The following is a 23787-nucleotide window of genomic DNA, read 5'->3' as shown; positions in this document are numbered from 1 at the left end:
ATACATGTCTTTCTCTGATTGACTTATTTCGCTCAGCATAATACCCTCCAGTTCCATCCATGTTGTTGCAAATGGCAAGATTTCATTCCTTTTGATGGCTGCATAATATTCCATTGTATATATATACCACATCTTCTTTATCCATTCATCTGTTGATGGACATCTTGGCTCTTTCCACAGTTTGCCTATTGTGGACATTGCTGCTATAAACATTGGGGTGCATGTACCCTTTCGGATCCCTACATTTGTGTCTTTGGGGTAAATACCCAGTAGTGCAATTGCTGGATCATTTTACTTGGAAATTTTAATACGAATTTTTCCACCTAGGATCAAAATAAGCACATAAATCTCAACTACATTATAGTTGTTTTTATTTTATTATATTGTACAATCTTTCATACTTTGTTTTTTTTCAAAACGACTTTAAAGTGTTTATTTGCCACTCAAAACAGCTCAGTGAAATGAATATCCTTCATATTTTTTTCCACTCTTGAATGCTCTTGGAACTGAAATACAGTGAAGAATGTTCTCCTGGAAAAAAACAAATATTGGAGAGATTTTTGAATTTTCTGATTTAATTCATTTATTTTACAACAAGAAACTTGAGACCAACACAAATGATTCTTTCTGATGGTCTTCCTACTCTAATCCATGCTTTATTCACCACATTTTGTTAACATTTGTTCCAAATATTTTAAATGTGTGTCATTACTAAGGTGTACAACTTCTATTCCTTATCTAATACATAAACTCTTGATTATTTGGAAGATGATTATCTAGCTTGTATATTTTTCAGGTCTTTTACTTCACCTGTTTAATCACTAATAGTCTTTTGGTCTTTTAACAAAATCTTCATGTTGCCAATTGAAAGGTAAGTTATTTGTTGTTAGTAACACTCTTTAAAGGATTGAGTATAGAAAAGTTTTTCAAACTGATAGCTCAGTAAAGTTTTAATCTATATATGTAGGTTTCATTTAAGTATGATGTTGTCTCTGGCCCCCATTTTCATAGAAAATAGAGTTGACTACAAAGATAACAAATAGTAAACCAAGATATCGGCCTACTGTGAAACACAAAAGCCCTTTAAAAAAAGATGTACATTTTTACTTGCCAAATTAACAAATTGAGAGATGAATGAGTATGGTTGATTACATTAACTCATAAAAGGTATCAATAGTCAACAATTACAATTGTACACTTATATAAAATTGGATTAAAAATCAAACATTAGGGGTGCCTGGGTGGCTCAGATGGTTTAGCATCTGCCTTCAGCTCAGGTCTTTTCTGATTTGTTTAGTGTATATTTTCTGGGGATGTTGTTACCCTGTTAGCATTTTCTTCTCCCATTCATCGATTCTCTTCTGGACAAAATGACAAGAATGAAAAAATCACCTCAACAAAAAGAACAAGAGGCAGTACCAACTCCCAAGGACCTAATCAATATGGACTTTAGTAAGGTGTCAGAGCTAGAGTTCAGAATGATGATTTTAAAGATACTAGCTGGGTGAAAAAAGCATGGAAGTTAGTAGAGAAACCCTTTCTGGAGAAATAAAAGAACTAAAATCTAACCAGTTGAAATCAAAAAGGCTATTAATGAGGTCCAATAAAAAATGGAGGCTCTAACTGCTAGGATAAATGAGGCAGAAGAGAGAATTGGTGATATAGAAGACCAAATGATGGAAAATAAAAAAGCTCACAAAAAGAGAGAGAAACAACTACTGGATCACAAGGGCAGAATTCAAGAGATAAGTGATGCCATAAGACGAAACAACATTAGAATAATTGGGATCCCAGAAGAAGAAGAAAGAGAGAGAGCGGCAGAAGGTATATTGGAGCAAATTATAGCAGAGATCTTCCTTAATTTGAGGAAGGAAACAGGCATCAAAATCCAGGAGACACAGAGAACCCCTCTCAAAGTCAATAAAAATAGGTCAACACCCCAACATCTAATAGTAAAACTTACAAGTCTCAGAGACAAAGAAAAAAATCCTGAAAGCAGCTTGGGAGAAGAGATCTGTAACCTACAATGGTAGAAACATTAGATTGGCAGCAGACCTATCCACAGAGACCTGGTAGGCCAGAATGGACTAGCATGATGTATTCAGAGCACTAAATGAGAAAAACATGCAGCCAAGAATACTATATCCATCTAGGATGTCATTGAAAATAGAAGGAGAGATACAAAGCTTCCAGGATAAACAAAAACTAAAGGAATTTGCAAACACGAAACCAGCCCTACGAGAAATATTGAAAGGGGTCCTCTAAGCAAAGAGAGAGCCTAAAAGTAACATAGGCCAGAAAGGAACACAGACAATATACAGTAACAGTCACCTTACAGGCAATACAACGGCACTAAATTCCTATCTTTCAATAGTTACCCTGAATGTAAATGGGCTAAATGTCCCAATCAAAAGACACAGGCTATCAGATTGGATAAAAAAAATAAGACCCATTGAAAAGCTGTCTGCAAGAGACTCATTTTAGACCCAAAGACACCCCCAGATTGAAAGTGGAGGGGGTGGAAAACCATTTACCATGCTAATGGACACCAAAAGAAAGCTGGGGTGGCAATCCTTATATCAGACAAATTAGATTTTAAACCAAAGACTGTAATAAGAGATGAGGAAGGACACTATAGCCTACTTAAAGGGTCTATCCAACAAGAAGATCTAACAATGGTAAATATCTATTCCCCTAACATGGGAGCAACCAATTATATAAGCCAATTAATAACAAAAGCAAAGAAACACATCAACAACAATACAGTAACAGTGGGGGACTTTAACAACCCCCTCACTGAAATGGACAGATCATCTAAGCAAAAGATCAACAAGGAAATAAAGACTTTAAATGACACACTGGACCAAATGGACTTCACAGATATATTCAGAACATTCCATCTCAAAGCAACAGAATACACATTCTTCTCTAGTGCCCATGGAACATTCTCCAGAGTAGATCACATCCTAGGTCACAGATCAGGTCTCAATCAGTACCAAAAGATTGGGATCATTCCCTGCATATTTTCAGACCACACTGCTTTGAAACTAGAACTCAATCACAAGAGGAGAGTCGGAAAGAACTCAAGTACATGGAGGCTAAAGAGCATCCTACTGAAGAATGAATGGGTCAACCAGGAAATTAAAGAAGAATTAAAAAATTCATGGAAACAAGTAAAAATGAAAACAGAACTATTCAAAATCTTTGGGTTACAGCAAAAGCAGTCCTAAGAGGAAAGTATATAGCAATACAAGCCTTTCTCAAGACATAAGAAAGGTCTCAAATACACAACCTAACCTTACACCTAAAGGAGCTGGAGAAAGAACAGCAAATAAAGCCTAAACCCAGCAGGAGAAGAGAAATAATAAAGATCAGAGCAGAAATCAATGAAATAGAAACCAAAAGAACAGTAGAACAGATCAACGAAATTAGGAGCTGGTTCTTTGAAAGAATTAACAAGATTGATAAACCCCTAGCCAGAATTATCAAAAAGAAAAGAGAAGTGACCCAAATCAACAAAATCATGAATGAGGGAGGAGAGATCACAACCAACACCAAAGAAATACAAACAATCATAAGAACATATTATGAGCAACTATATGCCAGCAAATTAGATAATCTGGAAGCAATGGATGCATTCCTAGGGATGTATCAACTACCAAAACTGAACCAGGAAGGAATAAAAAAACCTGAGCAGACCTATAACCACTAAGGAAATTGAAGCAGTCATCAAAAATCTCCCAACAAACAAAAGCCCAGGGCCAGATGGCTTCCCGGGGGAATTCTACCAAACATTTCAAGAAGAATTAATACCTATTCTTCTGAAACTGTTCCAAAAAATAGAAATGGAAGGAAAACTTCCAAACTCGTTTTATGAGGCCACCATTACCTTGATCCCCAAACCAGACAAAGAGCCCATCCCATCAAAAAGGAGAATTACAGACCAATATCCTTGATGAACGCGGATGCAAAAATTCTCCCCAAAATACTAGCCAATAGGATCCAAGAGTACATTAAAAGGATTATTCACCATGACGAAGTGGTGGTGCAAGGTTGCTTCAACATCTGCAAATCAATCAATGTGATACAATACATTAATAAAAGAAAGAACAAGAACCATATGATCCTCTCAATAGATGCAGAAAAACCATTTGACAAAGTACAACATCCTTTCTTGATCAAAACTCTTCAGAGTATAGGGATAGAGGGTCCATACCTCAATATCATAAAAGCCATCTATGAAAAACCCACAGCAAATATCATTCTCAATAGGGAAAAACTGAGAGCTTTCCCCCTAAGGTCAGGAACGCGGCAGGGATGTCCACTATCACCACTGCTATTCAACACAGTACTAGACGTCCTAGCCATGGCAATCAGACAACAAAAAGAAATAAAAGGCATCCAAATCGGCAAAGAAGAAGTCAAACTCTCACTCTTTGCAGATGATATGATACTTTATGTGGAAAACCCAAAAGACTCCACCCCAAAACTGCTAGAACTCATACAGGAATTCAGTAAAGTGGCAGGATATAAAATCAATGCACAGAAATCAGTGGCATTCCTATACACCAACAACAAGACAGAAGAAAGAGAAATTGAGGAGTCAACCCCATTTACAATTGCACCCGAAACCATAAGATACCTAGGAATAAATCTAACCAAAGAGGCAAAGAATCTGTGCTCAGAAAACTTAAAATACTCATGAAAGATATTGAGGAAGACACGAAGAAATGGAAAAACGTTCCATGCTCATGGATTGGAAGAACAAATATTGTGAAGATGTCAATGCTACTAGAGCAATCTACACATTTAATGCAATCCCTATCAAAATACCATCCACTTTTTTCAAAGAAATGGAACAAATAATCCTAAAATTTGTATGGAACCAGAAAAGACCCCGAATAGCCAGAAGAATGTTGAAAAAGAAAAGCAAAGCTGGCAGCATCACAATTCCGGACTTCCAGCTCTATTACAAAGCTGTCATCATCAAGACAGTATGGTACTGGCACAAAAACAGACACATAGATCAATGGAACAGAATAGAGAGCCCAGAAATGGACCCTCAACTTTATGGTCAACTAATCTTCAACAAAGCAGGAAAGAATGTCCAACGGAAAAAAGACAGTCTCTTCAACAAATGGTGTTGGGAAAATTGGACAGCCACATGCAGAAGAATGAAACTGGACCATTTCCTGACAACACACACAAAAATAGACTCAAAATGGTTGAAAGACCTAAATGTGAGACAGAAGTCCATTAAAATCCTAAAGGAGAACACAGGCAGCAACCTCTTCGACCTCAGCCGCAGCAACTTCTTCCCAGAAACATCACCAAAGGGAAGGGAAGCAAGGGCAAAAATGAATTATTGGGACTTCATCAAGATAAAAAGTTTTTGCACAGTGAAAGGAACAGTCAACAAAACCAAAAGACAACCGACAGAATGGGAGAAGATATTTGCAAGTGACATATCAGATAAAGGGCTAGTATCCAAAATCTATAAAGAACTCCTTAAACTCAACACCCAAAGAAGAAATGATCCAATCAGGAAATGGGCAGAAGACATGAACAGACATTTTTCCAAAGAAGACATCCAAATGGCCAACAGACACATGAAAAAGTGCTCAACATCACTCGGCATCAGGGAAATCCAAATCAAAACCTCAATGAGATATCACTTCACACCGGGCAGAATGGCTAAAATTAACAAGTCAGGAAATGACAGATGTTGGTGGGGATGTGGAGAAAGGGGAACCCTCCTACACTCTTGGTGGGAATGCAAGCCGATACAGCCACTCTGGAAAACAGTATGGAGGTTCCTCAAAAAGTTGAAAATAGAGCTACCATACGATCCAGCAATTGCACTACTGGGTATTTATCCCAAAGATACAAATGTAGGGATCCAAAGGGGTACATGCACCCCGATGTTTATAGCAGCAATGTCCACAATAGCCAAACTGTGGAAAGAGCCAAGATGTCCATCGACAGATGAATGGATAAAGAAGATGTGGTATGTATATACAATGGAATATTATGCAGCCATCAAAAGGAATGAAATCTTGCCATTTTCAACGTCGTGGATGGAACTGGAGGGTATTATGCTGAGCGAAATAAGTCAATCAGAGAAAGACATGTATCATATGACCTCACTGATATGAGGAATTCTTCATCTCAGGAAACAAACTGAGGGTTGCTGGAGTGGTGGGGGGTGGGAGGCATGGGGTGGCTGGGTGATAGACATTGGGGAGGGTATGTGCTATGGTGAGCGCTGTGAATTGTGTAAGACTGTTGAATCACAGACCTGTACCTCTGAAACAAATAATACATTATATGTTTAAAAAGAAGAAGAAGAAGAAGAAGAAGAAGAAGAAGAAGAAGAAGAAAGCAGGAGGGGAAGTATCGGGAGGGAATCGGAGGGGGAGACGAACCATGAGAGATTATGGACTCTGAAAAACAAACTGAGGGTTCTAGAGGGGAGGGGGGATGGGGGGAGGGGTTAGCCTGGTGATGGGTATTAAGGAGGGCACGTTCTGCATGGAGCACAGGGTGTTATATGCAAACAATGAATCATGGAACACTACATCAAAAACTAATGATATAATATATGGTGATTAACATAGCATAAAAAAAAGAGCTACAAAAAAAAATGCCAATAGCATTTTTCACAGAGCTAGAACAAACAATCCTAAAATTTGTATGGACCCAAAGACCCTGAATAGCCAAAGCAACCCTGAAAAAGAAAAACAAAGCTAGAGGCATCACTAGTCTGGACTTCAAGTTATATTAGGTAGTGATCAAAACAGTATGGTACTGGCACAGAAACAGATACATAGAAAAATGGAACAGAATCAAAAACATAGAAATGAACCCACAACTATATGGTCAATTAATCTTCTAAGAAGCAGGAAAGAATATCCATCCAGTGGGAAAAAGACAGTCTCAACAAATGGTGTTGGGAAAACTGGACAGCCACATGAAAAAGAACAAAATTGGACCATTCTCTTGTACCATACACAAAAATAAACTCAAAATGGATGAAAAACCTAAATGTGAGACAGGAATCCATCAAAATCCTAAAGCAGAACACGGGCAGCAACCTCCTTCACCTCGGTCACAGCAACTTCTTGCTAGACATGTCTCCAGAGGCAAGAGAAACAAAAGCAAAACTGAACTATTGGGACTTCATCAGGATAAAAAGCTTTTGCACAGCAAAGCAAACAGTTAACAAAACTAAAAGTCAACATACAGAAAGGGAGAAGGTATTTGCAAATGACTTATCCGATAAAGGGCTACTATCCAAAATCTTTAAAGAACTTCTCAAACTCAACACCCAAAAAACAAGTCAAGAAATGGGCAGAAGACATGAACAGAATTTCTCCAAAGAAGACATACAAATGTCCAACAGACATGAAAAAAATGCATCAACATCACTCAGCATCAGGGAAATACAAATTCAAACCGCAATGAGATACCACCTCACAACGATCAGAATGGATGAGATGAACAACTCAGAAAAGAACAGATGTCGGCGAGGATGTGGAGAAAGGGAAAACCTCTTACACTGTTGGTGGGAATGCAAACTGGTGCAGCCAGTTTGGAAAACAGTAGGTAGGTTCCTCACAAAGTTAAAAATAGAACTACCTTATGACCCAGCAATTGCACTACTAGGCATTTAGCCAAAGGATACAAACAGTGATTCAAAGGGGCACATACAGCCCAATGTTTATAGCAGCAATGTCCATAATAGGTAAAATATGGAAAGAGCCCAGATCTTTATCCATTCATCTGTCACGATAAATGAATGGATAAAGAAGAAGTGGTGTATACACACACACACACACACACACACACATACACACACACACACACGGGAATATTACTCAGCCATCAAAAAGAATGAAATCTTACCATTTGCAACAACATGGATGGAGCTAGAGAGTATTGTGCTAAGTGAAATAAGCCAGACAGGGAAAGACAAATACCATATGATTTCACTCATATGTGGATTTTAAGAAGTAAAAGAAAGAGAGAGGCAAACCAGGAAACAGACTTTTAACTATGGAGAAGAAACTGATGGTTACCAGTGGGGAAATAGGTGGGAGAATGGGTTAAATGGGTGATGGGTATTAAGGAGGGCACTTGTGCTGAGCACTGGGTGTTTTATGTAACTGTTGAATCACTATATTGTACATCTGAAACTAATATTATACTGTATGTTAACTAACTGGAATTTAAACAAAAACAAAAAATAAAGGGATGTTGGGTTAATTAAAAGAGGAATAGAAATAAAATTGGAAATAGAATAGAAACCTGTCAGCCCTGTATTCATGAAATTAACTATTTATCAACGCTTACCAGTAAACAAACAACACTCTCCCTTGCATTTCCTTCTCTGTGGACTCAGAAAAACGTTGTGGAATTGTATTTTTGACAACTCTATCTTTGTGGCATTTCTTGCCCTTTATATTGCATGCACATGCACACACATAGAGACAAAAACTGCATTTCAAGTCCTGTTAAGTGTCTCATCTCTGATCAGAATATCTTGAACTATACTCAACATAAACAGGCTTTCAAAACGCAAGCTCACAGCAGTTTTATAGGGCTGACTGAGATATAACAGGAAGAAACACTTTGGATGTAGTTAGTTCTTAGTGGTGGTCTTATCTATTGACTGTTAAACTTATAATAGAAGACATGTTTTAGAACAACATGGGGATTAGGGGCCATCCTCCACATAAATCCATGTTTACTTTTAACTCCCCCAAAACTTAACTACTAATAGTCATTGTTGACCAAAAGCCTTACCAACAACATAAAATTAACACGTATTTTGTATATGTATTATATACTGTATTCTTATAATAAAGTAAGCTAGAAATTGTTATTAAGAAAATCATAAGGAAGAGAAACTACATTTAAAGTACTGTACTGTACTGTATTTATCACAAAATTTGGGTGTAAGTGGACCCCATGGTACAAACCTGTGTTGTTCAAGGGTCAAAGTATATGACTTTGAACCTTAGTTTTCACATCTTAAAATGGCAATAATAATAGTTCTACCTCATAAGGTTGTTGAGTATTAATAAGAAATATTATGTAAAATACCTAAAACAATGTGAGCACAAATAAGTGTTAGAGCTTGCCTCTTGTGGAAATCTTTTTGGTGTGACAAATACTGGGGTAATTATGGGGACAATGGAGCCGTCTACATGAAGTCAGGGCTATTCTGAAATATTGGGGCCTCTGAAGTCCATCTCAGCTTTTTCCTCCCTCTGTTTTTAAGCCCTCTGTACAGCCATGAGAGCTTGATTTCTTTTACCTGAGTAATTTCACTGTGATTCTTATTTCTCTGTATGCTCTATTTATTAAAGAAGAGCCTGTCACAAATGTCATCAGCTTAAAACAGGTTCAGCATGTGCCATCCCAAGCTGGACACCATACAACTAAGTCTTTCCATGAAACTGTGAGTATATTCAATAACTCACTCTCATGACCACCCTCCTAAATACTCTGGCTGTGCTACTGGCAATTGCCATTCTGGAAGACATGCTCAAAATTACTGTTTAAGAAAACAAGGTATTACTGGGCTTGCCCAAAATAAAACATATGGATGCTGAACCCTTGCACCTTTTTTTTTAATTTTTTAAAATTTATTTGAGAGAGAGAGCAAAAGAGCACAAGGCAGGGGGAGTGGCAGGCAGAGGGAGAAGCAGGCTCCCCGCTCAGCATGGAGCCTGATGCAGGGCTCAATCCCAGGACCCTGGGATCATGACCTGAGCCAAAGGTAGATGCTTAACCGACTGAGCCACCCAGGTGCCCCAACCATTGCACTTTAGATTCCTCAACAGCTGCTGAAGGCAACACACCTAAAGTAATTTTCATCTATCTCCTGAATAAGCTTTTAATCAAAAGTAATTTGGTATGAGGCATATTGAAATAACTTGCCTTTGCAGAGGGTGAGGTTGATTTATTCATATGCCTATGCAAAATATGCTCTTATGCAGTGTTTTACAACACTTATAAGTGAATCAGCAGGTAGGCCACTTGTTTGTATTCTCACAGTGCCTAGAGCTGGAGGGTTTACTATTTCTGTGATTCTAGCTTGTGGGTTAGTATGGCTTTTCTTTGGTTATTACTATTGCAAAAGATACTATTTATCAAATAGAAAAGCAATCTTGAAGTGATGTATGCCAATATCATTAAGATGTCATCAAGGATGTCATTTGTAAACCCACATGAATATTTACCCAGCCCTTACTACTCAAGGGCCTGTGGTTCATACACCACCAGCATTGACAGCACATGGGAGTGTGTTAGAAATGCAGACTCGCAGGCATCACCCCAGACTGAATCAGAATCTACACCAAAATCTCCAGATAATTCATAGGCATATGAATTGAGAAACACTGTCTTCAACCACCTGGGTTTAAACATTTTTGGAACCATTCCTCCAGATGCTTTCATAAACAGGATCTAATTCCATCCTCAAAACAACCTAGTAGGGCAGCTATTATTATCTACATTTCACAGGAGAAAAGGAGAGTCAGTTAGATTGACCCATGCAGGTTAGAAGTGCTGACACATGGAGGATCAAAAATTCAACCCAGGTTTCTGAGAGGTTCTCCTTCCTGCCTAAGGATCAGAATAACCTTGGGGTTTTTAAAAAATCAGTTGCCTAGGTCCCTTTGACCTACTGAATTAGAATCTCCAGGGACTGGGTTGCTGACATCTGTTTATTAGAAATTTTAGCCTTACGCAGTCTATCTAGGGTTCTGTATGCAGGAGCCATCACCCCCATCCAGCTACCCAATGGGCCCTCAGAGAAAGCCAGTTTTTAAATAGCTGATAACATTTGATATGGCAGCCTTCACTCTTTGGTTAGGAGATTTAAAAGCATGTCTGTGTGTTCTGTTCCCACACATCCCTGCACTGAGATGTCTAGAAAGTAGCAACTGACTGAGACATGTTCACCTTTGTGTACTAAGGGCCCAGTACAGTGTCTCTTCCAGCAAGTGCTGGGTAAGTGTTTGCTGATAACTGATGGTCTCCAGTGGCCCTCATTCTACATGGCTTCCCAGCAACCTCTGACACTGTTGACCACCCTCGTCTTCCAAAATGCTCTCCAATCTAGGCCTCTGAAATATCCCCAATCATGATTTCCCTATTGTCTCTTTGATCTAGCCCTGCCTCATCTAATAACTTCTTTTAGGATCCTCCTTCAATATTTACCATGACATGTGGGGCTCACCAAGACTAAGTCCTGGCTCCTTCTCTCATTACCTTGAGCTTTCTTCAACCACTTGCTGATGATCCCCCTTTATTTTATTTATTTTGGTTTTTTTTTTTAAGATTTTATTTATTTATTTGACAGAAAGGGAGCACGAGGGGGGAGGGACAGAGGGAGAGGGAGAAGCAGGCTGTCCGCTGAGCAGTGATCCTAGGACCCTGGGATCATGACCTGACCTGAAGGCAGATGCTTAACTGACTGAGCCATCCAGGTGCCTCAATGATCCCCCTTTATTTTTTAAAAGATTTTGTTTATTTGAGAGAGAGAGAAAGCAGGAGCAGAGGAGAGGCAGAGGGAGAGGGAGAAGCAGCTCCCCACCAAGCAGTAAACCTGATGCAGGGCTCGATCCCAGGACTCTGGGATCACTACCTGAGCCAAAGGCAGACACTTAACCCACTGAACCACCCAGGCCCCTGATGATCCCCCCTTTAAATCTCAAAGCTGGACCTCACTTCTGCCTCAAGACTAAACATCCACCTGAGTAACTCAGTTTTTCAGTGAAATGACATCTAGTCTTAAGTTGCTTGCACACAGTTTCTATGTCAATCCATCCAAAATTGAATCCCTGATCTTTCTTCCTTTACTTGTTTTTTCCCTCATGTTTTCTATATACATGAATGGTACTACCATCTATCCAGTGTACAAGGCAGACACCTAAGAATTTTCCATAATATCTCTCTTTTTCTTGCCTTCTTATATTTAATCTACTTGTAATCTATTATCTATCAATTTTACCTTCTGAATATCTCTCCAACATGTTCACCTGGTGTTCACTATCACTACTACTACCAGCTTGGTCCAAGCTACAATCTGCAATCATCTCTTGCACGGACTCCTACAATAGCCTCTGAATTCTGCTCTCTACATTTGCTCTAACTTCAACCTCCTCCACATTGTTGTAGGCAGCCTCTAAAATGGCCCCCAGTGATTCCTGCCTGCTGGTATCCATATCCTTGTGTAATACCCTCCTCTTGAGTATGGACTTCATTAGATGACTTGCTCCTGCAGATAGAATATGGCAAAAGTGATGAGATGTGACATCTGAGATTAGTTTACAAAAAGATTGTATGTTCTCTCTTTTCTTCCCCACTCTGGAGAAATCAAACTGCCATATTGCCATGTTGTGCATAACCCTATGGAGAGGCCCACATGGCAATAAACAGATGTCTCCAGCCAACAGCCAAGAGTGAAGACCTGAAGCCTGACAACAATGATGTGAGTAAGATTGGATGTGGATCCTCCCCTAGACAAGCCCTGAGATATCCACAGCCCTAGCTGACTTGATTTATAGCCTTGTGGGAGACCCCCAGAGGCAGAGGAACCACTTAAGCCATGCTCAAATTCCTGGTCCACAGAACTATGATATAATAATGTTACTTATTTTAAGTTACTAGAAATTGGAATAATTTGTTATGCAACAATAGATAACTGATATATCTATCATGCCATCCTCTGATTTACTTCAAAACCACCCATTCTTGGGGTGTCTGGGTGGCTCAGTTGTTAAGCATCTGCCTTTGGCTCAGGTCATGATCCCAGAGTCCTGGGATCCAGCCCTGCATCAGGCTCCCTGCTCAGTGGGAAACCTGCTTCTCCCTCTCCCACTCCCCCTGCTGTGTTCCCTCTCTCACTGTGTCTCTCTCTCTCCGTCAAATAAATAAATAAAATCTTAAAAAAAAACACACCCACACACAAAACCACCCATTCTTTAAGAATAAAGACTAAAATCCTTAAGGCCTTTCTGACTTGATATGTGCACCAGGCTCCTCTGCTTCCATTGTTCTAGACATCTCATCTTCTTACATGTTTTTAAAGAAGTTCTACTCCCTCTCAGTATAAGGCCTTTGCACAGCCCCCTCTGACTTCTTTCAACTCTCAGCAGAAGTGTCACTTCCTATGAGAAGTCTTAACTGATTCTGCTGATACAGGCTCGTTCCACTGGTAAATGTTCCTTGACTTTACAGGACTGATTAGCTGACCTCAATTTGTAATTATATACCCATGTTTGGGACTATTTCACTGAGGTCTACTTTCCTCACTAGACTGTAAGTTCCAGAAGAAAAGGAACCATGTAGTAGGACCCATATATGTTTATGCCATCTTCATCTCCCCAATACATGGCACAACAAAAATTCTCAATAAGAATCTAATAAAAGAATGAGTAACTCTATGCCTTTGCCATTCTGGCATGCAAGAATTGTTTCCACCTTCCTCTCCTAATCCAGGCATCAACACTTACACCAGAGTCTTTTCCAAGGACTTTGATGATATTGGATGGGACAAAGGCCAGCCATAGAGCTGTGTGAGCCATAGCAATGGTGCAATGAGCACCTTCTCTGTAGCAGTCATTGGGTTGGGTGGTGGGAATACAGTGGTGAGCAAAACAGACCCAACCCTTGTTCTCATAGAGTTTATAGTCTGGTGGAAGAGAAGAGGATTATCAAATCATCACACCAATAATAATTTGTGATGATGGCAATGTACAGGCACTATGAAAACATCATGAGAAGGATTAGCTAATCTAGTGATAAGGGGTCTCCCTTTATAGGTGACCCCAGTCTTTTACCACCCATCACACAAGTTCACTATTCCAAGCACAATCATTATATTGACCAGCTCTTCAGATTCTCATTCCCACACTTCACTATTCCCTTCCTTTTCATTCCCCATCATTACCAATGCTGTAAACAATTAACCTGGCATATTACAGACAGGACACATTTTCCTTGTCCTCTCCATATATTTATCTGGTACTTTTTTAAAAGCTGAAGACAGAGGAAGGGAGGCAAAGTGGCAGAAGAATAAGGGACCTCATTTTGTCTGGTCCCTTGAGTTTAGCTGGATAACTATCAAATCATTCTGAACAACCATTAATTCAACCTGAGATGTAAGAAAAGAATATCTGGAACTCTACAAGTAGAAAAGTGACCACTTTTTGCAAGGTAGGAGGTATGAAGTGAATCTGAGGGGATATATCAGAAAATAAATGGCAGGGGGAGGGAGCCTCAGTAGGCCAGATGCTGGAAAGTGATATAGCACCAGAGCACAAGATCAGAACCCTTAGAAATCTGCTCCAGTGAGAGACATCCCTGCCTGAAAGGTGCCCAGGTGGTAAAATGAGGCAGAATTCTAGGTGGGACAGTGTGGTCTCAGGATCCCTAGAGTCACAGAAAGAACAAGGGTGCTTGAACCTGTAGAATTCCCAAGCATTGGACCAGGGAAACTGGTTACGGTCAGTTCCATCCACCATAAACCATTAGCTGCATCCTGATCAGGTGACTGTTCTCTGTGTGGGAACCCTGCAAAGGACAGGAACATGGGGACCATCTCCTTCCCCTGAGAGGGGCAGAGTGGGTCCACACACGACCTGGGACAGCTCTCAGTGTGGGGGCCCTGTAAAGGACAGTAATGGGGCAACCCTCTGCCTTCCCCCAGGAGGATCAGTGTGGGTGATCACCACAGGAGTTGTCAGAGTTTGACACAAACAAAAGTGAAGACCCTGAGGGTTTACTGAAGAGAGGGGACCATGACCTTTCAGATCTAGGGCTGGAGATCCTCTAGAGAGGTGCAGAAAGCCTTCAGGGAATAAAAGCCACACAGAGCAATGAGAAAGAGCTTACACTGAGCCAGGGCCCCTAGCAAGGGGCAGTGCAACTCTGGCCAGGCAAAGACTCCTGAGAATCAGCACAACAGGCCCTAGGGGCTTTTTGCTCATGATTTGTTTATCTTTCAGTTTAAAATTTTCCATTTCTTTTTTTCCCCCTTTTCACCTAGTTTCTTACTTTATCAACTCTGTGTTTTTAGGTATTTTTTTAACTTCCATTTTTTACATTTTATAGATATAGTCTTCATTTTGGCTTCCTTTCACTGTATTCAATCTCATTTTTGTATATATATAAATTGTCCTATCTTTACAATTTTGGTATTTAATGTCTTGTAACACACAGACTAAAATACACTCAGGACCAAGTGGATCACCTTGTTTTGTTGACCCTGTGAGATTATATTCTCTCTCACCCCCCCTTTGTTTTCTCTTTTTTCTTTTATGGATTCTGACATCTTTGGATTTTTCTGGTGTGTACTTTGCTTGGGTTGTCGTCGATATTTTGATTCTGTTCTCTCGTTCATCCATTCTTCTCTGGGGAAAATGACGAGAAGGGGGAATTCACAACAAAAGAAAGAACCAGAGGTAATACTCTCTGCCACAGATCTAATCGATATGGATAAAAGTAAAATGTCAGGGGTGGAATTCAGGAAAACAATTATAAAGTTACCGGCTGGACTTGAAAAAAAGCATAAAGGACACTAGAGAATCTCTTAGTGCAGAAATGAGATGTAATCAGGCTGAACTTAAAAATGCTCTAACTAAAATGCAGTCTAAATTGGATGCTCTAACAGCTAGGGTAAATGAGGCAGAAGAGAGAGTAAGTGACACGGAAGACATTGATGGAAAAGAAGGAAGTTGAGAAAAAGGAGAAAAATAACTAATGGACCATGAGGGGAGGCTTCAAGAAATCAACGATTCCATAAAATGAAACAATATCAGAATTTCTCTGGGGCCCTCTGGTGGCTTAGTGGTTTAAGCATCTGCCTTCAGCTCAGGTTATGATCCCTGGGTCCTGGGATCAAGCTCCACATCAGGATACCTGCTCAGCGGGGAGCCTGTTTTCCCTCTCCCTCTGCCACTCCCCCTGCTTGTGCTCTCTCACTCTCTCTCTGTCAAATAAACAAATCTTAAAAACTTAAAAAGAATTATTGGGGTCTGAGGGAGAAGAAAGAGACAGAGGGCCAGAAGGTATATTTGAGCAAATCATAGCTGACAACTTCCCTAATCTGGGGAAGGAAACAAGCATTCATGTCCAAGAGGTAGAGAGGACCCTTCCCAAAATCAATAAAAATAGATCAACACACCCCGACATTTAATAGTGAAGCTTACCAATTTCAGAGATAGAAAATCCTGAAAGAAGCTTGAGACAAGAGGTTCCTAATCTACAGGGGTAGGAATATTAGACTGGCATCAGACCTATCCACAGAGACCTGGCAGGCCAGAAAGGGCTGGCATGATGTAGTCAGGATACTAAATGAGAAGAACATGCAGCCAAGAATACTTTATCCAGCAAGGCTGTCATTCAGAATGGAAGGAGAGATAAAGAGCTTCCAGGACAAACAGAAACTGAAAGAATTTGTGACCACCAAGCCAGCCCTGCAAGAAATATTAAAGGGGATCCTGTAAGCGAAGAGAGAACCCAAGAGTAATATAGGTACTATGATAATTATTTCACAACATATCTGTTTATAAAATAATCACATTGTATGCCTTAAACCTAAACAATATTATATATCGATTACATCTCAATAAACCTGGGAGGAAAAAAAGGAAGTCAGAGAATAAGGTATTTCATTCAAGGAAACAATGATTTGAATGACTGTGAATTTCTTACCAGAAACCCTAGATACCAAAAATAACACAACAATTTGAAAGTGCCAAAAGAAAATAACTGTCAACACAAATTTCAATCTCTTGAAAATTTCCCAGTAATGAGGTGAAATAAAGACATTGTCAGATGAATTAATTAACCCGCAGACATGGTAAATAAAATTCTTCAAGTAGAAAGGAAAAAAAAAAAATACCAGAAGGAAACTTAGATCATAGATTTGAACGATGCAGAGAAAGGGGAACCCTCTTACACTGTTGGTGGGAAAGCAAACTGGTACAGCCACTCTGGAAAACAGTATAGAGGTTCCCCGAAAAGTTAAAAATAGAACTACCATATAATCCAGCAATTGTACTACTAGGTATTTAACTAAAGGATACAAAAATACTGATTCCAAGGGACACATGAACCCCAATGTTTATAGCAGCATTATCAACAATAATCAAACTAAGGAAAGGGTCCAAATGCTTATCAACTGATGGATGGATAAAGAAGATGTGGTATGTGTGTGTGTATATATATATATATATATGTGTATGTGTGTGTGTGTGTGTATATATATATATATATATATATATATATATATATATATATAATGGAATATTACTCGGCCATAAAAAAGAATGAAATCTTGCCATTTGCAACAATGTGGTAAGGCTAGAGAGTATTATGTTAAGCAAAATATGTCAGTTAGAGAAAGACAAATGCCATATGATTCTACTCATATGTGGAATGTAAGAAACAAAACAGATAAACATAGGGGGGAAAAGAGAGAGGTAAACCAGGAAACAGAATCTTTTTTTTTTAACATTAGGCTATTTTATTTGTATTTATTTTATTTTATTTTATTATGTTATGTTAGTCACCACACAATACATCATTAATTTTTGATGTAGTGTTGCATGACTCATTGTTTTCATATAACACCCAGTGCTCCATGCAATACATGCCCTCCTTAATACTCATCACTGGGCTAACCCATCTCCCCACCCCCTCCCCTCTAAAATCCTCACTTTGTTTCTCAGAGTCCATAGTCTCTCATGGTTCATCTCCCCCTCCGAATTTCCCCCCTTCATTTTTCCCTTCCTTCCCCTAATGTCCTCCATGCTATTCCTTATGTTCCACAAATAAGTGAAACCATATGATAATTGACTTTCTCTTCTTGACTTACTTCATTTAGCATAATCTCCTCCAGTCCCATCCATGTTGATGTAAAAGTTGGGTATTCATCTTTCTGATGGCTGAGTAATATTCCATTGTATATATGGACCACATCTTCTCTATCCATTCATCTGTTGAAGGGCATCTCGGCTCTTTCCACAGTTTGGCTATTGTGGACATTGCTGCTATAAACGCTGGGGTGCATATGGCCCTTCTTTGCACTACATCTGTGTCTTTGGGGTAAATACCCAGGAGTGCAATTGCTGGGTCATAGGGTAGCTCTATTTTTAATTTTTTGAGGCACCTCCACAACTGTTTCAGGAAACAGAGTCTTAACAGAACAAACTGAGGGTTGATGGAGGGGAGGTGGGTGGTAGGGATGGGTTAAATGGGTAATGGGTATTAAGGAGGGCACTTGTGATGAACACCAGGTGTTGTATGTAAGTGACAAATCACTAAATTCTACACCTGAAACTAATAATTAATACTATATGTTAACTAACTGGAATTTAAATAAAAACTTCAAAAAAATAATAAATAAATATACATACATACATACATACATACATACATACAGAATGGAAAAAGTATGCCATGCAAACATCAATTGCTATATTTGTATCAAAAATGTTATATTTCCTAGTGAAAAAAAGTTCAAGAGATAAGGACGGACATTAATTACATAGTGATAAGATAGGTCATTCACCAAGAAGATATAACAGTCCATACACATTATAATATGTGTATGCCCCTAACAAAATACTTTCAAAAATAGATGAAATAGAAAATAATACAATTGAAAGGAAAACGGACAAAATAAGGTTGAAGACTTCAAAACCTTTTTCTCAGTAATTGACAGATCAAGTTGATAGAAAATCAGCAAAAGTATAGAAGAACTGAATAAAACCATCAGCCAATTACATCTAACCGACATTTTTAAAACATTCCACCCAACAAGGAAAGAATACACATTCTTCTCAAGTGAACATGGTACACTGAGTAAGAGAGACCTTGGATATTGTCATATCATGGGAAGAAATTCAACATATTTAAAAGAGGTAGAATCATACAAAGTGTGTTCTCTAACCAAAATGGAATTAAGTTTGAAATCAAAAACAGAGGGTAGGCAGGTAATACTGTTCATAAAATGACCTCAGTCTACTTTTTCTGCCTACAGATACCTTACACTCCAGTCAAACCTTGCTACTTTTAAACACATAATATATTTCCAATTCAGTCATTGGGTCAGTGGTCCCCAAGACCACTGTCAGGTTCAATGATTTGCTATGAATACACAGGACTCAACATATAAACATCATTTATTTATTACAGTGAAAGGATATAAAACAAAATTAGGAAAGGGAAAAGGCTCATAGGGCAAAGTTTGGAGGAAACTAGATACAAGCTTCTAAGAGTCCTCCCAGTGTAGTACACAGGATCCACTAATTCTTATAGCAATGGGCGTGACAGCATGTGTGAAGTATTGTTTACCAGGAAAGCTCATTAGAGACTCCGTGTCCAAGATTTGTATTGGGAACTAGTTACATAGGCACTGTATGCCTAACACATACCAAAATTCCAGATTCCCAGAAAGAAAGCAGGTATTCAGCATAAACCATATTGTTTGCACAGTCTAGGCATGATGAGCCATTCCTATCATTTAGGGAAAATTTCATATTAATGTAGAGAACTGTTTACCAGTTAATTTCCCAGATAACCAGCCAAGAACCAGCCTTGTAAGCCAGGCTTCCTAAGGAGAGCAATCTCAACACTACTTCATTAGTTATGCATGGTCACCTTTGTATATACTGTTTCCACAGCTTGAATTGTCTTTCCAATCTTCAAGATTTATCTCAAACACCACATTTCCATTAAACTTTTCTTTTTCTCTTAACAGGAAATAACTCTTCCTCCCTTGAATCCCATTGGCCTTTGAACATCACTCATGGTAATGACCTCACTATATTTTGTATAATAGCTATTGATTACTTTCATTCCTGGTGTCTTTCCACTGTGGCAGGGTATAAGATGACTTTATGGGGCCCAAAACCCAGGCTCTCTGGGATTATGTCCTAGGTGAACTCTAGTTATGGGGAGTTGATAAGTAGCTTCTCTCTTCTTGGGTTTGAATTCTAACTTCATTTAAAGCTGTGTGGTCATGTTTCTTAACTTCTCTGAGCCTCAGTTATCTCACCTGCAAATTTGCTAGAATTAAGCAAAATACTGTATGAAAAAATAGCTTGGCAAATAGTCCCTCGATACATTTCATTTCTTTTCTCTCTCCTCTCTACTTTAGAAGGTCACCAGACACAGATTAATATGTCCCTCTAATTTTGAATTTATTTGATTGCAATTCAGCAGTGTGAACCATGGCCCCTCTTGTTGCCATTTCCCTTTGCTGCTCTGCAGTCAACTCAGGTTTGTTGAGTTGAGTAGCAGAGGTCAGAGATATTGGAGAAAGTTTATCTGATCAGCTCATCCTGAAAGCATTCAAAGCTAAATTGCAGAGAAATCAAATATCTTCAGATTCTACAAAGCATATTCAACAAGCCAAAAGTGATGAGGTGGAGAGGGGTGAGTGTCAGGGGAGAGCACAGCCAGGGAGGCATCAGGGAAATGGTGCAGTGTGAGGTCCAGCCTAATGGATGGAGAGATTTGGGTAAGTAAACCAGACCAAAGAGAACTCTAGGCAAGGGGACTTGTAGAAGCAAAGACCCAGAGCGATGAATAAATAACCTATGATATTGTGAGGATGAAAAAAATCTGTGGGTTAGAACAGATAGTTTGTGATGAAGAGCAATGAACAAAATTTGAGTAGGTGATTTGAGGACATTCCCAAAAGGAAAATAAACATTTTCTTCCATTAAACACATTAACTATTAAATAATTTTATGCAAGTGTGTCTTCCTGTAACAATTGAATTTAAAAGGTAATTATGTGCAGAGGGGGGGAAAGATGTTGGAGTAGTAGGGGACCCTATTCCAACCGGTCCCGGAATTGAGCTGGATATCTACCAGACCATTCTGAATACCCATGAAATCAGCCTGAGATGTAAGAAGATAGAGCTGGACTCTACAAACGGAATATCGCAGGCAGTTGGTTTCGAGGTATGAAGTGGGGAGCCATGATTCCGTGGGCAGATATTGGAGGATAAATGGCAGAGGGAGGGAGCCTGGCTGTGGGGATCCTATACCACTGGTGAGCAACAGCCTCCCACACTGGGGACTAGGCACAGACTCCCAGACCGGTAGCAGTGGGGAAGGGACTTTAGAAGGAAACCAGAGCAGCGGGGCCATGTGTGCAAACTGGGGGCAGCTGGCGGTTTTAGAAGCACAAAGGACAGAGAGGAGCCTGGACCTGGAAGTGAGGACTAGGAGCGCTGCTGAGGGACGCACAACGCAATACACTGCAGTTTATAGCAGCACAGACAGAAATGGAGATAGTGTGCCTGGGAGAGCTCATTGAAGAACAAACTGTGATCTCTCTGCTCTGAGACAGAGGGTTGGAAATGGTTTATTCTGCTCTGACTCTTGGAAGAGATGTGGAAAGCCGCCAGGGAAAGCCACCAGAGAACAAAAGCCTCAAAAAACTGGTTTCCACTGAGGCCATCCCCCACCCCAGGGGGCAGGGCAACTCTGCCCAAACAGGGTTGCCTGAGTAACAGCATGGCAGGCCTCTCCCCCAGAAGACAGGCTGGGAGAACAAGAGGCCAGCAACCCTAAGGTCCCTAGAAAACAGGTGCAACTCGTTTGGGTTGTACTCAATAATTTGGACTCTATACATTCCCTCAAACACCCATCAACAGAATGACTAGGAGGAAGAACCCCCAAAATAGGAAAGACTCAGAGACTATGACTTATGCCACAGATTTCCAAGTGAATACAGATATAACTAAGATGTCGGAGATGGAATTAAGGCTAGCAATTGTGATGACAATGGCTAGAATGGAGAAATCAATTAATGGCAACATAGAGTCTCTAAGGGCAGAAATGAAAGCTGAATTGGCAGAACTTAAAAATGCTATCAATGAGATCCAATCTAATCTAAATCTAACAGCTAGGGTAAGTGAGGCAGAAGAACAAATTAGTGACCCGGAAGACAATTTAATAGATAAAAAGGGAAAAGAGGAGGCCAGGGAAAAACAACTCAGAATCCATGAAAATAGAATCAGAGAAATAAGTGACACCATGAAGCATTCCAATGTCAGAATTATTGGAATCCCGGAGGGGGTGGAGAGAGAGAGAGGACTAGAAGACATATTTGAGCAAATCGTAGCTGAGAACTTCCCTAATCTGGGGAATGAAACAAACATTCGCGTCCTAGAGGCAGAGAGGACCCCTCCCAAGATCAAGGAAAACAGGCCAACACCCTGGCATGTAATAGTAAAACTTGCAAATCTTAGAACCAAGGAAACCATCTTAAGGGCAGTTAGGGGGAAGAGATTCCTTATGTACAGAGGGAGGAACATCAGAATAATATCAGACCTATCCACAGAGACCTGGCAAGCCAGAAAGGCCTGGCAAGACATATTCAGGGTAGTAAACGAGAAGAACATGTAGCCAAGAATACCTTATCTGGCAAGGCAGTCATTTAGAATATAGATGGAGAGATGCAGAGCTTCCAAGACTGGCAGAAACTGAAAGAATATGTGACCACTAAGACGGCCCTGCAAGAAATATTAAGGGGGGTTCTATAAAAGGAGAAAGACCCCGAGTGATCTACAACAGAAATTTACAGGGACAATCTGTAAAAACAACGTCTTCACAGGCAACATGACGACAATTAATTCATATCATTCAATAATCACTCTCAACGTGAATGGCCTAAATGCTCCCATAAAATGGCACAGGGTTACAGATTGGATAAAAAGACAGGACCCATCCATACGCTGTCTACAAGAGACTCATTTTGAACCTAAAGATACATCCAGACTGAAAGTGAAGGGATGGAGATCCATCTTCCATGCCAGCAGACCTCAAAGAAAGCTGGGGTAGCAATTCTTATATCAGACAAAGTAGATTTTAACCTAAAGACTGTAGTTAGAGACACAGAAGGACACTATATCATTCTTAAAGAGTCTATCCAACAAGAAGATCTAACAATTGTAAATATGTACACCCCCAGCATGGGAGCAGCCAACTACATAAGCCAACTGTTAACCAAAATAAAGAGTCATATTGATAACAATACGTTAACTGTAGGAGACCTCAATACTCCACTCTCAGCAATAGACAGATCATCTAAGCAGAAAATCAACGAAGAAACAAGAACTTTGAATGACACACTGGACCAGATGGATCTCATAGATATATACAGAACATTCCACCCTAAAACAACAGAATACTCATTCTTCTCGAGCACACATGGAACTTTCTCCAGAATAGACCACATACTGGGTCACAAATCAGGTCTCAATCAATACCAAAAGATTGAGATTATTCCCTGCATATTCTCAGACTACAATGCTTTAAAACTGGAACTCAATCACAAGAAAAAAATCGGCAGAAAGTCAAATGCTTGGAAGCTAAAGACCACTCTGCTCAAGAATGTTTGGGTCAACCAGGAAATCAAAGAAGAACTTAAACAATTCATGGAAACCAATGAGAATGAAAACACATCGGTCCAAAACCTATGGGATACTGCAAAGGCAGTCCTAAGGGGGAAATACATAGCCATCCAAGCTTCACTCAAAAAATAGAAAAATCATGAATTCACCAACTAACTCTACACCTTAAAGAACTAGAGAAAAAGCAACAAACGATGCCTAAGCCACACATTAGAAGAGAAATAACTAAGATTAGAGCAGTGATCAATGAATTAGAAACCAGAAACACAGTAGATCAGATCAATGAAACTAGAAGCTGGTTCTTTGAAAGTTCTGAGAACTTCCCTAATCTGGGGAAT

At 39.6% G+C, this 23787-nt stretch overlaps 1 long non-coding RNA gene across 1 annotated transcript in view; it reads right to left on the bottom strand.

Annotated features, from left to right (window-relative positions):
* Positions 1-381: 381 nt before the first annotated feature.
* The window catches only part of LOC118550606 (uncharacterized), a 110024-nt gene continuing 86618 nt past the window's right edge, over positions 382-23787 (bottom strand). Inside the window, exon 4 of the long non-coding RNA XR_004924659.2 lies at positions 382-531. This is a non-coding gene — a long non-coding RNA (uncharacterized LOC118550606). The remainder of the gene's footprint in view (positions 532-23787) is intronic.

The sequence above is a fragment of the Halichoerus grypus genome, chromosome 14 (assembly GCF_964656455.1).
Source record: "Halichoerus grypus chromosome 14, mHalGry1.hap1.1, whole genome shotgun sequence".
NCBI classification, from domain to species: domain Eukaryota; kingdom Metazoa; phylum Chordata; class Mammalia; order Carnivora; family Phocidae; genus Halichoerus; species Halichoerus grypus.
The sequence above is the reverse complement of the archived record's forward strand: the minus strand, read 5'-3'. Positions and strand labels throughout refer to the sequence as shown.